At 42.1% G+C, this 15,595-nt stretch overlaps 1 pseudogene; it reads right to left on the bottom strand.

Moving 5' to 3' along the window:
- Positions 1-913: 913 nt before the first annotated feature.
- Positions 914-2,144, bottom strand: LOC129530226 (putative vomeronasal receptor-like protein 4; annotated as a pseudogene).
- Between the last annotated feature and the right edge of the window lie 13,451 nt (positions 2,145-15,595).

Genomic DNA, 15,595 nt, shown 5'->3' with positions numbered 1-15,595 from the left:
GAAATGCTATTTGGCCACAAATATATGGCATAATAAAATAAATGGCAGAATAAAATTCTGCCATTTAAGACAACATAGATGAACCTGAAGGACATTATGTTAAGTGAAATAAGCCAGACATAGAGAGACAAATAACACAGGAATTTATTAAATGTGGAATCTAAACAAGCTTATCTCTTAGAAGTAGAGAGTAGAGTGGTGGTTACCAGAGCCTGTGGTGGTTAGTCGGGAGGACAGGTTGGAAAAATGTTGGTCAAAGGAAACATAATTATTATTAGATAGAAGAAATAAATTTTACAAGATCTGTTATGCAGCACTGCAGTCATACTTAATTATGATATATTGCAGTCCTGAAAAATGAAAAGGTAGTTGATGTTAAGTGCTTTCACCACAAAAAACAATAACTTTTAGATCATGCATTTGTTAATTAGCAAGATTTAATCATTTTATAATCTATATGTAATTCAAAACATACATAATAAACTTACACAATGTTATTTTCAATTAAAAACAAATTTTAAAATTATGCTTAAAAAATTTTTTATTCAAGCTAGAATTTGAATATAGCTAAATATCTTCAATAAATAAGAAAAATTAAAATAATTTCAAAAATTAAAACTAAGAGATTTGCTTGCCAATAGGAGCCGCGTAACAGTGTACTCAAGAAGAAAATAACATTTTCCTGTATAAAGGTAAAATTAAAATGAAGGGGTGAGAGACAGACCTTGAGAATACAAAATCATAGTGGACATTGAACTGAGGAAAGCACACAGTTCTTGGCACCAAAAAATTAAAAGATATTGAGATATTATAAAAGTACAATTCACATGTTTTATTTAAATCAGAAAGAAAATTATGTGCTTTTGTATAATTTAATTGATTACAAAGAAATATTTTTTAGAAAATTTTATCACTAACTTGTTAAAAATAGATGGCACTTCCATTGCAACTTTTGCAGAATATTGATGATTCTTTTATCAGATCTGATTAGCACCAGAGGACTGACAGTGGCATAGGCATTGACCACAAACTTGTGGACACCATAGGTGACAGGGCCAATTACCCATAACAGCATTGTGGATGATGAGAGGATGAAGTCCACTGAGTACATCAGCACAAAGAAATTCACCAGCATCAGGATGGTCTTGGTGGCCATTTTCACTAGAGAGGTCCTTAATATAAGGCTGCTGCTGTGAAAGTGCTGGGAGTGCCTCTGATGCCTGGACAAAAGAATGACCATGTATATACTTGAGAGCAGCATGACTCCTATGAAGAAGGCATCTCTGGATAATGACAGCATAAGAAATAGCGCCCTGATGAGGACATTCATTGGGGAAAATGTGCAATATTTGCTGATATTCAAAATCATCTGGGTCATTGGAATAACCTACAGTGTAGATTATCATGTCACTACTGAAAGACAAATTGCTAAACCAAAAAACAAATAAGCGCAGGATATCGTATTTTGTAAATTTATGTTTAAATCTCACCAACCAGGAGGTGCTGGGGCTGATGGTAATGGCCTGGAGCATGCTCAGGAGGCAGGTGGTGCAGATTAAGAGGCCCCTCATCACCTTGTGCAAATAGAAGAAAGCTTTAGGCCGGGCGCAGTGGCTCACGCCTGTAATCCCAGCACTTTGGGAGGCCGAGGCGGGTGGATCACGGGGTCAGGAGATCGAGACCATCCTGGCTAACACGGTGAAACCCCGTCTCTACTAAAAAATACAAAAAAAATTAGCCGGGCATTGTGGCAGGCGCCTGTAGTCCCAGCCACATGGGAGGCTGAGGCAGGAGAATGGCGTGAACCCGGGAGGTGGAGCTTGCAGTGAGCTGAGGTCGTGCCACTGCACTCCAGCCTGGGCAACAGAGTGAGACTCCGTCTCCAAAAAAAAAAAAAAAAAAAAGAAAGCTTTACATCTAAAGTTATTCTGAAAATTCAGTGACTCAAACATGTCTGGAGACAAAAACTCCATTGCAGTGAAGAGCATTACTAGGTGGACAAAGGCCAAATGACAGGTGACCAGGTCATGGGTCTTAGGCCTGTGATCCTGAAAGAATGTAAAAATGTGGAAGAAAATATGGAAGATGTTGGCTGAGATTCTAACGCTAGCTTGACAATTAAAGGCATTTTTAAAAGATAACATAAGTGAAAACTGTGTTCATCCTAATGGCATAGAAGAAACATATTTTGTAGATCTGAAAAAAAATGACTTCATATCATCAATGTTCTTTCTTCAGTGTTTGAAATTATTACCATCATTATTATTTTTATTTTACTCACTTATTCTTGATTAACCTAGATGCTAAATTCTTGATAATGTACCCCCTGCACTCTTTTATAAGCCAAATAATTATATATATATAATTATTACTCTCTATATATAATGAATACATTTACAATCATGCCTGTATAGGGTGCACACTATCTATATTCCTAATGCCCTTTGCCCTCCGTCTTTAGAAATCAATTTTTGTTATTTTGTGTTCTCTCATTTTATTTTTAGCACCCAATTCAGTGACAGGCATATAAAATGAATCACATTTGCACAGTTGAATTGAATAAAATGTATGCTAAAGTGGAAAGACTCACTAAAGCACACAATTAAAAATATATCCAATTGAGTCTTTCTCATGATCTATCACTTTGATACAGTTTATTCTTCACTATTCCATGGTTTTTGATGCTTATGATTCTACTGGGCCCACCATGATAATTCATAATAGTCTTCTTATTTTTCATCAGCATATCAGCAATTTTGATCCCATTTGCAACCTTATATTCTCTTTGCCATGAATTGTAATGTATTTCCAGTATCTAAGAACTTGGATGTAAATATCTTTTTTAGGGAGTGGGGAACATTATTCTGTTTATCCAAACCCTAATTAACTGTATGTCTTAGAAATGGTCCTGGTGCTTTCCCAGTTTAGTTCACATCCCAGAGACTTATCATGTGAACTCTCTTCATCTCAGAACAAAATTTTTAATATTTGCCTCTCAGTTATCAACAAGTTAAACACTACTTTTAATCATTTTATTTCAACCAAGAGGTTGCATTAAAATAGTCACATGGTTCTTTTTCCTGAGACTTTACTTGATACAGGAATGTCAGTCTCCAATGAGAAAGATAATGCCTCTCAAGTTTTCTTGGGATATCCTCAATACCATAATACCTTGTAAAATTTTGCAGAACAATTTTGCAGTTGCCATTTCATGTTATTTGGCCAGGATTCAGGTATCATTGTATCATTTTGCTTTAATCCATGGGTAAAAACAATTTAGCTTCATGAATGAAATATAAAAAACAGTAAATTAGCACAGATTTGGGGGTGTATGAAGGTGTGTCTGGTTATATATTCAAAGTCATTTATCATTACACTGTCCCCTAAATAAAAATATGAAAGGCAATGCAAACATCTTGACACTTAGTATTCTTGTCTAATAAACACAAGTGACTGAGGTAAAAAATATTGCTCTAAAACCACCAGATATGTTTGATTTTATAAAGGAAATATCATCTAGGTGATTAAATGATTATTACTCTCTCTACAAAACTTTAGTAAGTGAATCCATGTATCATAAATGTCAGAATCAAACAATGAAAAGTTCCCACCAACATGCGTCTGCACCATCAGCATGGTTGAGTTCTGCTGTCAAGTTGAAATCAGAAAAAAAAAAAAAAAAAACAAGGGGAGGCACCAAGATGGCCAAATAGGAACAGCTCTGGTCTACAGCTTCCAGCACTATCAACACAGAAGACAGATGATTTCTGCATTTCCAACTGAAGTACCTGGAACTGGTTGGACAGTGGGTGTAGCCCACGGAGAGGGTGAGCTGAAGCAGGGTGGGGCATCACCTCATCCAGGAAGTACAAGGGGTTGGGGGATTTCCCTTTCCTAGTCAAGGGAAGCCATGACAGATGGTACCTGGAAAATTGGGACACTTCCACCCTAATACTGCGCTTTTCCAACAGTCTTAGCAAATGGCACACACGGAGATTATATCCTGCACCTGGCTCGGAGGCTCACATGCCCATGGAGCCTTGCTCACTGCTAGCGCAGCGGTCTGAGATCGAACTGGGAGGCAGCAGACGGGGGGGGGAGGGGCATCCGCCATTACTGAGGCTTGACTAGGTAAACAAAGCCACCGGGAAGCTTGAACTGGGTGGAGCCCACCACAACTCAATGAGGACTGCCTGCCTCTGTAGACTCCACCTCGAGGGGCAGGGCATAGCTGAACAAAAGGCAGCAGAAACTTTCTACAGCAGAAGTTTCTACAGCCTTAAACTTCCCTGTCTGACAGCTCTGAAGAGAGCAGTGGTTCCCACAGAATGGAGTTTAAGCTCTGAGAATGGACAGACTGCCTCCTCAAGTGTGTCCCTGACCCCCAAGTAGACTAACTGAGAGATACCTCCCAGTAGGGGTCAACTGACACCTCATACAGCCAGGTGCCCCTCTGAGACAGAGCTTCCAGAGGAAGGATCAGGCAGCAACATTTGCTGTTCTGCAATATTTGCTGTTCTGAAGCCTCTGCCAGTGATACCCAGGCAAACAGGGTCTGGAGGGGACCTCCAGCAAACTCCAACAGACCTGCAGCTGAGGAATCTGTTAGAAGGAAAACTAACAAACAAAAGCAATAGCATCAACATCAACAAAAAGGACATCCACACCAAAACCCCATCTGTAGGTCACCATCATCAAAGACCAAAGGTAGATAAAATGACAAAGATGGAGAGAAACCAGAGCAGAGAAGCTGAAAAGTCTAAAAACCACTGCACCTCTTCTCCTCCAAAGTGTCACAGCTCCTCCACAGCAATGGAACAAAGCTGGATGGAGAATGACTTTGATGAGTTGACAGAAGTAGGCTTCAGAAGGTTGGTAATAACAAACTTCTCCAAGCTAAAGGAGGATGTTCGAACCCATCGCAAGGAAGCTAAAAACCTTGAAAAAAGATTAGATGAATGGCTAACTGGAATAAACAGCATAGAGAAGACCTTAAATGACCAAATGGAGGTGAAAACAATGGCACAAGAACTACGTGACACATGCACAAGCTTCAGTAGCCGATTTGATCAAGTGGAAGAAAGGGGATCAGTGATTGAAGGTCAAATGAATGAAATGAAGTGAGAAGAGAAGTTTAGAGAAAAAAGAGTAAAAAGAAATGGACAAAGCCTCCAAGAAATATGGGGCTATGTGAAAAGACCAAATCTACTTATGATTGGTGTACCTGAAATTGACGGGGAGAATGGAACTAAGTTGGAAAACACTCTTCAGGATATTATCCAGGAAAACTTCCACAACTTAGCAAGGGAGGCCAACATTCAAATTCGGGAAATACAGAGAACACCACAAACATATTCTATGAGAAGAGCAACCCTGAGACACAGAATTGTCAGATTCACCAAGGTTGAAGTGAAGGAAAAAAGGTTAAGGGCAGCCAGAGGGAAAGGTCGGATTACCCACAAAGGGAAGCCCATCAGACTAACAGTGGATCTCTCAGCAGAAACTCTACAAGCCAGAAGAGAGTGGGTGCCAATATTCAACATTCTTAATGAAAAGAATTTTCAACACAGAACTTCATATCCAGCCAAACTAAGCTTCATAAGGGAAGGAGAAAGAAAATCCTTTACAGACAAGCAAATGCTGAGACATTTTGTCACCACCAGGCCTGCTCTACAAGAGCTCCTGAAGGAAGCAGTAAACACGGAAAGAACAACCGGTACCAGCCACTGCAAAAACATGCCAAATTGTAAAGACCATCGATGCTAGGAAGAAACTGCATCAACTAATGGGCAAAATAACCAGCTAACATCATAATGACAGGATCAAATTCACACGTAACAATATTAACCTTAAATGTAAATGGGCTAAATGTTCCAATTAAAAGACACAGACTGGCAAATTGGATAAAGAGTCAAGACCCATCAGTGTGCTGTATTCAGGAGACCCATCTGACATGCAGAGACACATATAGGTTCACAATAAAGGGATGGAGGAAGATCTACCAAGCAAATGGAAAACAAAAAAAAAGCAGGGGTTGCAATCCTAGTCTCAGGAAAAACAGACTTTAAGCCAACAAAGATCAAAAGAGACATAGAAGGCCATTACATAATGGTAAAGGGATCAATTCAACAAGAAGTGCTAACTATCCTAAATATATATGCACCCAATACAGGAGCACACAGATTCACAAAGCCAATCCTTAGAGATGTACAAAGAGACTTAGACTCCCACACAATAATAATGTGTGACTTTAACACCCCATTGTCAACATTAGACAGATCAATGAGACAGAAAGTTAACAAGGATATCCAGGATTTGAACTCAGCTCTGCACCAAGAGGACCTAACAGACATCTACAGAACTCTGTACCCCAAATCAACAGAATATACATTCTTCTCAGCACCCCATCTCACTTATACTTAAATTGACCACATAGTTGGAAGGAAAGCACTACGCACCAAATATAAAAGAACAGAAATCACAACAAACTGTCTCTCAGACAACAGTGCCATCAAATTAGAACTCATGATTAAGAAACTCACTCAAAACGGCCCAACTAGATGGAAACTGAACAACCTGCTCCTGAATCACTACTGGGTACATAATGAAATGAAGGCAGAAATAAAGATGCTCTTTGAAACCAACGAGAACAAAGACACAACATACCAGAATCTCTGGGACACATATAGAGCAGTGTGTAGAGGGAAATTTATAGCACTAAATGCCCACAAGAGAGATCAGGAAAGATCGAAAATCGATACCCTAACATCACAATTAAAAGAACTAGAGAAGCAAGAGCAAACACATTCAAAAGCTAGCAGAAGGCAAGAAATAACTAAGATCAGAGCAGAACTGAAGGAAATAGAGACACAAAAAGCCTTCAAAAAAATCAATGAATCCAGGAGCTAGTTTTTTGCAAAGATTGACAAAATAGATAGACCACTAGCAACACTAATAAAGAAGGAAAGAGAGAAGAATCAAATAAACACAATAAAAAATGATAAAGGGGATATCACCACCGATCCCACAGAAATACAAACTACTATCAGAGAATACTATAAACACCTCTATGCAATAAACTAGAAAATCTAGAAGAAATGGATAAATACCTTGACACATACACCCTCACAAGACTAAACAAGGAAGAACTTGAATCCTTGAATAGACCAATAACAGGCTCTGAAATTGAGGCAATAATTAATAGCCTACCAACCAAAAAATGTCCAGGACCAGATGGATTCACAGCCGAATTTTACCAGAGGTACAAAGAGGAGCTGGTACCATTCCTTCTGAAACTATTCCTATCAATAGAAAAAGAGGGAATCCTCCCTAACTCATTTTATGAGGCCAGCATCATCCTGATAACAAAGCCTGACAGAGACACAACAAAAAAAGAGAATTTTAGACCAATATCCCTGATGAACATCGATGCAAAAATCCTCAATAAAATACTGGCAAACCAAATCCAGCATCACATCAAAAAGCTTATCGACCAAGATCAAGCTGGCTTCATCTCTGGGATGCAAGGCTGGTTCAGTGTATGCAAATCAACACACATAATCCAGCATATATACAGAACCAATGAAAAAACCACATGATTATTTCAATAGATGCAGGAAAGGCCTTTGACAAAATTCAACAACGTTTCATGCTAAAAACTCTCAATAAATTAGTTATTGATGGGACATATCTCAAAATAATAAGAGCTATCTATGACAAACCCACAGCCAATATCATACTGAATGGACAAAAACTGGAAGCATTCCCTTTGAAAACTGGCACAAGACAGGGATGCCCTCTCTCACCACTCTTATTCAACATAGTGTTGCAAGTTCTGGCCAGGGCAATCAGGCAGGAGAAAGAAATAAAGGGCATTCAATGAAGAAAAGAGGAAGTCAAATTGTCCCTGTTTGCAGATGACATGACTGTATATCTAGAAAACCCCATCATCTTAGCCCAAAATCTCCTTAAACCGATAAGCAACTTCAGCAAAGTCTCAGGATACAAAATCAATGTGCAAAAATCACAAGCATTCTTATACACCAATAAAAGACAAACAGCGAGCCAATTCATGAGTGAACTCCCATTCACAATTGCTTCAAAGAGAATAAAATACCTAGGAATCCAACTTACAAGGGACGTGAAGGACCTCTTCAAAGAGAACTACGAACTACTGCTCAATGAAATAAAAGAGGATACAAACAAATGGAAGAACATTCCATGCTCATGGGTAGGAAGAATCAATATCGTGAAAATGGTCATACTGCCCAAGGTAATTTATAGATTCAATGCCATCCCCATCAAGCTACCAATGACTTTCTTCACAGAATTGGAAAAAAAAAACTACTTTAAAGTTCATATGGAACCAAAGAAGAGCCTGCATTGCCAAGTCAATCTTAAGCCAAAAGAACAAAGCTGGGCCGGGCACGGTGGCTCACGCCTGTAATCCCAGCACTTTGGGAGGCTGAGGCGGGTGGATCACGAGGTCAGGAGATCGAGACCATCCTGGCTAACACGGTGAAACCCCGTCTCTACTAAAAATACTAAAAAGTAGCTGGGCGTGGTGGCAGGCGCCTGTAGTCCCAGCTACTCGGGAGGCTGAGGCAGGAGAATGGTGTGAACCCAGGAGGCGGAGCTTGCAGTGAGCCGAGATCACGCCACTCACTCCAGCCTGGGCGACAGAGCGAGACTCCGTCTCAAAAAAAAAAAAAAAAAAAAAAAAAAAAAGAACAAAGCTGGAAGCATCACGCTACCTGACTTCAAACTATACTACAAGGCTACAGTAACCAAAACAGCATGGTACTGGTACCAAAACAGAGATATAATCCAACGGAACAGAACAGAGCCCTCAGAATTAATGCTGCATATCTACAACCATCTGATCTTTGACAAACCTGACAAAAACAAGAAATGGGGAAAGGATTCCCTATTTAATAAATGGTGCAGGGAAAACTGGCTAGCCATATGTAGAAAGCTGAAACTGGATCCCTTCTTTACACCTTATACAAAAATTAATTCAAGATGTATTAAAGACTTACATGTTAGACCTAAAACCATAAAAACCCTAGAAGAAAACCAAGGCAATACCATTCAGGACATAGGCGTGGGCAAGGACTTCATGTCTAAAACACCAAAAGCAATGGCAACAAAAGACAAAATTGACAAATGGGATCTAATTAAACTAAAGAACTTCTGCACAGCAAAAGAAACCACCATCAGAGTGAACAAGCAACCTACAGAATGGGAGAAAATTTTTGCAACCTACTCATCTGACAAAAGGCTAATATCCAGAATCTACAATGAATTCAAACAAATTTACAAGAAAAAACAAACAACCCCATCAACAAGTGGGTGAAGGATATGAACAGACACTTCTCAAACGAAGACATTTATGCAGCCAAAAAACACATGAAAAAATGCTCACCATCACTGGCCATCAGAGAAATGCAAATCAAAACCGCAATGAGATACCATCTCACACCAGTTAGAATGGCGATCATTAAAAAGTCAGGAAACAACAGGTGCTGGAGAGGATGTGGAGAAATAGGAACACTTTTACACTGTTGGTGGGACAGTAAACTAGTTCAACCATTGTGGAGGTCAGTGTGGCCATTCCTCAGGGATCTAGAACTAGAAATACCATTTGACCCAGCCATCCCATTACTGGATATATACCCAAAGGATTATAAATCATGCTGCTATAAAGACACATGCACACGTATGTTAATTGTGGCACTATTCACAATAGCAAAGACTTGGAACCAACCCAAATGTCCAACAATGATAGACTGGATGAAGGAAATGTGGCACATATACACCATGGAATACTATGCAGCCATAAAAAATGATGAGTTCATGTCCTTTATAGGGACATGGATGAAGCTGGAAACCATCATTCTCAGCAAACTGTCGTAAGGACAAAAAACCAAACACCACATGTTCTCACTCATAGGTGGGAATTGAACAATAAGAACACATGGACACAGGAAGGGGAACATCACATACCGGGGACTGTTGTGGGGTGGGGGGAGGGGGGAGGGATAGCATTAGGAGATATATCTAATGCTAAATGACAAGTTAATGGGTGCAGCACACCAACATGCCACATGTATACATATGTAACAAACCTGCACGTTGTGCACATGTACCCTAAAACTTAGAAAAGTATAATAATAATAATAATACATTTTTAAAAAGAGAATTTCTTTGTTAGTTTTCATCACAATGATTGATCTGTCTAAAGCTGTCAGTGGGATGTTCAAATCCCCCACTATTTTTTTTTTAAATTATACTTTAAATTTTAGGGTACATATGCACAACGTGCAGGTTAGTTACATATGTATACATGTGCCATGTTGGTGTGCTGCACCCAGTAACTCGCCCCCACTATTATTGTGTGGCTGTCTAAGTCTTTTTGTAGGTTTAGAAGTATTTGTTTTATGAATAAGAGTGCCCTAATGTTGGATGCCTATATTTTCAGGATTTTTATGTCTTCTTGTTGAACTAAATGCTTCATCATTATATAATGCCTTTTTTTTTTTTTTTACTGTTGTTGGTTTAAAGTCTGTTTCATATGACATAGCAATAGCAACCTTTGGTCTTTTTGTTTTTCATTTGTATGAGAGATCTTTCTCCAACCCTTTCGTTTCATCCCATGGATGCCATTACATATTTAGATAGGTCTCTTGAAGATAGTATATGGTTGAGTCTTCCAACTTACCACTCTGTCCCTCTTAACTGGGGTGTTTGGACCATTTACATTCAAGGTTAATATCGATATGTGAGATTTGTATCTTGTCATTGTTTTGTTAGCTGGTTGTTTTGTAGATTCAACTGTGTAGTTGCTTTACATGGTCTTTGGGCTATGTATTTAAGTGTGTTTTATGTTAGCAGGTTTTATTTTTCATTTCCCTAAAGATCCTCTTGTAAGGCTAGTGTAATGGTAACAAATTCTCTTAGCATTTGCTTGCCGGGAAAGGATTTTATTTCTTCTTTGCTTATGAAGCTTAGTTTGGCAGGATATGAAATTATTGGCTGGAATTTATTTTCTTTAAGGATGCCGAAAATAGGCTCCTAAGATTTTAAGGATTGTAAGGTTTCTGCTGATAGGCCTACTGTTAGCCTAATAGAGTTCCCTTCGAAAGTGACCTGACCCTTTCCTCTAACTCCTGTTAAGGCTTTTATTTTCATGTTGACCTTGGAGAATCTGATAACTGTGTCTTGGTGATTGTTGTCCTGTATAGCACTTCACAAAGGTACTCTAAATTTCTTGAATTGGCATGTTGGCCACTCTAATGTGATTGAGGATACTTTTGTGTGGATTATATTCCCAACAAGTTTTCCAATTTTTTTTTTTTAGCTGGAGTCTCACTCTCTCCCCCAGGCTGGAGTTCAATGGCACAACCTTGGCTCACTGCAACCTCCACCTCCCAGGTTCAAGCAATTATGCTGCCTCACCCTCCCAAGTAGTTGGGACTACAGGCATGCACCACCACACCTGGCTAATCACGTACTTTTAGTAGAGACTGGGTTTCTACATGTTGATCAGGCTGGTCTCGAACTCCCAACCTCAGGTGATCAGCCTGCCTCAGCCTCCCAAAGTGCTGGGGTTAGAGGCATGAGCCACCATGCCCAGCCTGTTTTAACTCTTTGATTATCTGAATCTTCCAATTCCCCCCAACCACCAGTGAATTATTTCTGCTAATTTTTTTTTGTTTGTTTTTGAAAAGAGAATGATGGAAACCCACCCTGTTCCAGTGGGAGAGTACAGGGATTCCCTGGAAAGACTCTGGCTTAGAGCCCTCAGACCAGAGTTTAGGTCCAGGGGTCCACTTGGTGACTCAGGAGAAACCCTGGACCCCACCTCAAGGAATCTTGGATCCCCCGGTGGGGGTCTCAGAAGCAGGAGGCTGCTGGGCCACGGCAGGAACAAGGCTTTCTCCGGCACCCCCATGCAAGGTTCCTCCATAGAAAGAAATCATGTTGCCCGTTGCGCAGCAGGCATGCCATCCCAGGCCCCTGAGTCCCCCAGGGGACATCCCCGCTCTGCCAACCGTGTGAATACACTCTACCTCCCAGCCTCTGCCATGTCACAGATGACTTGAGGCTTCAGATGAGTGACTCCCCAGAGTCACATGGGCCTATGCTTGGGTCCCAGCCTCTTCTATGACCCTTGAGGTGGCTCTCAGCATAGGAGGCTGATTTCTAGGCCTCTATTTGCTGTTCTGTGAATGGGACAGGTAACAGACCTCTATGGCAAGCATGAAATGCCAAGCGCCCACCACAAGACCTGGCAACAAACTCTCAGGAAATTCAGGTCATTCTCTGGGAGTGGCCACAGATGCTTCTCAGAACCCCAACCCCTGGCACTGCTCCAGCCCATGCTGGACCCTTCATCATCCAGATGTCCCAGGCCCACAAGTATCTGACACCTCAGGTGGCACTTGTGGCCCACTATGTGACCCTAAGCATACCTCCATGTTCTCTGGGCTGAGTCTCTGAGCCGCCACAGCTCTGCAGAGCCCAGGCTGTGGGCTCCAGCCCCTGACCTCCAGCTTGACTTACTAAATGTAATCTCCAGGGCTAATTTTAATCCTGGGCAGGAATTGGACACATTCCCATGGCTAGGATGAGTCCCTGGAGGCTGGAGGTGACACCATCCCACAGGACCCAGTGCCAAGATAATCCCCCAAATGACCCCTATGCCTGTGGTCTCATGAGAGCAGGGACTGGGGCTGAGCTTGGGCCTGAGTCTCTTGAGCATAGAAGGCTCAACTAAGCCCCTTCTCAATCTGTCCCAATTTTAGTTATAGGGACACTATGGCTAGTGCAGAGGTCACATGACAGGGGAACCCCGAGAGGCAGGAAGTTGGGGGCCTTTCTGGACTGATGTCCTAGAGCTGAGACAGGAAGTGAATTCCATGCAGAAGAAACAGCAGGTACAAGGATCCCAAGGGGGAGAGAAACAGCAGTGAGGTTGGAGTGGGTGGGGAGGGCAAGAGGCCACAGAGGCTGGGCCACACTGGGCCTTCTGAGCTGCAGGAGGCTCTGGGTTTTAGTCTAAGAGCAAAGACGAGCTATGAGAGGGTTTTGAGGAGAGAAGGGATGGGGCTGATTTATCATTTTAACACGCAGATCATGCTACCATGGAAAGCAGGACTATCAGGGCTGGGGTGGAGATGGCAGGAGGCTGGAGATGAGGTCAGGGCTGTGTCCATCTGAGCAGAGCCTGGGGCGGTACCCTCTCTGTGCTGGTCTGTACCTCACACTGTAAGTCACTGGATCCCACGGCTTATTTGGCCCTCCAGAACATCAGGAGGTCCCCCACCAACTCTGGTGCGAGGTGCCAGGTGCAGATGAGTTGATGCGGGGCTTAACTCTCCTGACCCCTCATGACACTGGAACTCTCCTGATCCCATCACCAAAGAACCAAGCTGTCCCCCACTCTGCCCCTGAGAGATCAAGCTCTAATCATGGCCTCCCTTGCTCACACATTCTCCATGGTTCCACATTGGCCTTGTGAGAAAATTTCTGCATCCAGCCTGACATTCAAACACCTTGCCCTAATCAGCTCCTGCCTACTTCTCTCTATCTTTGACAAATATTTCTGTCTAGAAGGTCCTTTTTTCCCTTCTTCACATAGCCAACTCCTATTCACACTTCAGAACTCAGCTCAGGTCAGACGAGGTGGTTAATGCCTGTAATTCCAGCACTCTGAGAGGCCAAGACAGGAGGATTACTTGAACCCAGGAGTTTGAGACCAGCCTGAACAACATGATGTAAACCCATCTCTGCAAAAAATACAAAAATTAGCTGTGTGTGGTGGCATGTGCCTGTAGTCCCACCCTGAAGTAGGAGGATCAATTGAGCACGGAAGGTCAAGGCTGCAGTGAGCAGTGATTGTGCCACTGCATTTCAGACTGAGCTACAGAGAAAAAAAAACTCAGCTCAAGAACAAGCATTCCTCCAAGAAGCCCTCCCTGTTGTTCCTCTGGAATCCCACAGTCCCCATCCTTCCCCTGTAGTTCTAACCCCACGGGGCTGGCAGTAGATATATACAACTTTGTCTCCCCTAGACTAGACAGCCCTCTAGATCAGGCCTAGGAGTGGACAGTAAAATTTAGAGAGTGCAACAGGTGAAGAGAGACGTGACTGACTCCCTCCTCTTTAGCTTCCCTTGACAGCTTCCTCTCAGACTGCCCCAGCTGATATCCTGCCCAGAAACACACATGCTTGCAAATCCAGCCACTAACCATTGACCTGTCTTGGACTCAAGTGTGAAGAGCCAGCCAAGGAATGCAGACCTGGAAGCCTAGGGTGTATGTGTGTGTATTTGTAGTCAAGTGACAATCCCACCCAAGCTCCAGACAGACCCTGGCGGCCCATTCTGCAGATGTTGGTGAGGTTGGTATTTCTGTGGAGGTGTCAGCAAAGGTTGAATGTGCCAGGCATGAGGCAAAGGCCAAGGTTTAGGGGGACTTCTACACACCCACCTGCCCCCTTGCCTTGTCCAGCCAGAAAGCAGAGAGCAGTGGCATCTGCCCAGCACAGAGGCAGATGGGTGGATCCACTCACCTGAGGATAGAGCAGGGAAGATGGGACAGGAGAAATCCAAGAGGGCTTCTCAGGGGAGGAGGCGTGTAGTTTGGCTTAGATACAGAGGCTAGACAGGGGCCTGAGCAGATGAGTAGGGGACTGGGCATTTGAAGTCAAGAGTCTTGCACCTCCTTACCCCTTTCTTTGCACCCTCATACTTGAGCATTTATTAGCAACTTGTGCTAACCACTGAGCTAAGCTGACCTCCAAGTAATTAGAAAGCTTAAGTAAACCAACATCTGTAGATAAGAAAGGTGAATGAGGACCTACTGTTACAAAGGCAAGGTAATTTGAGGCTGCAATGAGCTATGAGCAACTGTGTTCCAGCCTGGGAGACAGAATGTAAAAAAATAGTAATAACAGAAAGTATACATCAATCTCAATTTTTTTAAAAAAGGCAGATGGTTTTACAGTTGTTTTATCAAAACTCAAAGAACAGGAAAGCCCAAATTATTTCAACAAAGTCAGACCTTTTAAACAGACGATAGCTGCCCAAGTCATTTTTATGAAACTTCTTTATATCAAAACCTAAGTCTAAAAAGAGAAAAGTGTTGACCTTGATACGGGCTGTGTTAGGCAGAGATTTCAATGAAGTCCTCTCTGAAGAGGTGACATTTGATCTGAGTCCTGAAGCACCAGAAAGAGGCAGCCAAGCCAGGAAGAGGCAGGAATGGGAAGGTCTAGGGAAAGACTGGTCCTGGCAGGCAGAACTGCAGTGGCAAAGGCCCAGCGGTGATCAGGAGCTTGGCATTTGGAAAAATAAAGAGTGTGTGTGACTGGACAGCGTGAGCAAGTGGGCAGAGGAGGGGATTGTGATACGGTGTGCACTGGTCAGGCCACCTAGGTCCTGGAGCCCACAGTGAGAAGCATGGGCTTGACTCTGAGGGCAAAGGAGAGCCACGGAGAGTTTGGGTAAAGGGGAAAGTTGGCATTTAATTTTATAGCTTTTTGAAGTTTGTTTTGTTTTCTTAGAAACAATGTCTCAGTCTGTTACCCAAAA

The sequence above is a fragment of the Gorilla gorilla genome, chromosome Y (assembly GCF_029281585.2).
Source record: "Gorilla gorilla gorilla isolate KB3781 chromosome Y, NHGRI_mGorGor1-v2.1_pri, whole genome shotgun sequence".
In the NCBI taxonomy this organism is placed as follows: domain Eukaryota; kingdom Metazoa; phylum Chordata; class Mammalia; order Primates; family Hominidae; genus Gorilla; species Gorilla gorilla.
Note: the sequence above shows the minus strand (reverse complement) of the source record. Positions and strands in the feature narration are given on the sequence as shown.